Genomic DNA, 684 nt, shown 5'->3' with positions numbered 1-684 from the left:
CATCTCCCTTAGATGTACATTTATCCTTAGTTTTCCATCTCCACGTAGATGTCAATTTATCCTTGGTTATCCATCTCCACTTAGGTGTCCATATACTCCTAGTTATCCATCTCCACTTAGGTGTCCATATACTCCTAGTTATCCATCTCCACTTAATATGCGTCACATCTTCCACTTAGATATGTATCTCCCCTTAGATGTCCACCTTCTCTTAAATACCAGTCTTCCTTCTGATACCTCTTCCCTCTTTCCTCTTGAATACCTTTCAGCCTCTTCTGTCCCCGTTTCAACATTCAACCCCCCCCCCCTCTCTCTCTCTCTCTCTCTCTCTCTTCTCTCTCTCTCTCTGCATTGTGATCCAGGAGAGGATGCGAGTTTCCTTTATAGTGAGCGTATGTGCGCGCGTGTATGCACGTGCGTATGTGTAGGTTTGGGTAATGTTGTTGTTGTTATTATTTATGTTGATGTTATTATTGTTGTTGGGGTTCTTCTCCTTGACGTTATTGTACAAGACTGGATTGACTTCTTGAAAATGTGATTAATGATATTATGGCACCTTAGTCTTCGGAAATAAGACAACAACAACAATAACAGTAAATGCATCCGTCTCTAGTGTAATGCTGGACAAAGGCCTGAGACTGGGCCTTTGGAGGATTCATGTCTGGGGTTTGGCCAGTTTTTATC

Source organism: Palaemon carinicauda, chromosome 32 (genome assembly GCF_036898095.1).
Source record: "Palaemon carinicauda isolate YSFRI2023 chromosome 32, ASM3689809v2, whole genome shotgun sequence".
NCBI classification, from domain to species: domain Eukaryota; kingdom Metazoa; phylum Arthropoda; class Malacostraca; order Decapoda; family Palaemonidae; genus Palaemon; species Palaemon carinicauda.
The sequence above is the reverse complement of the archived record's forward strand: the minus strand, read 5'-3'. Positions refer to the sequence as shown.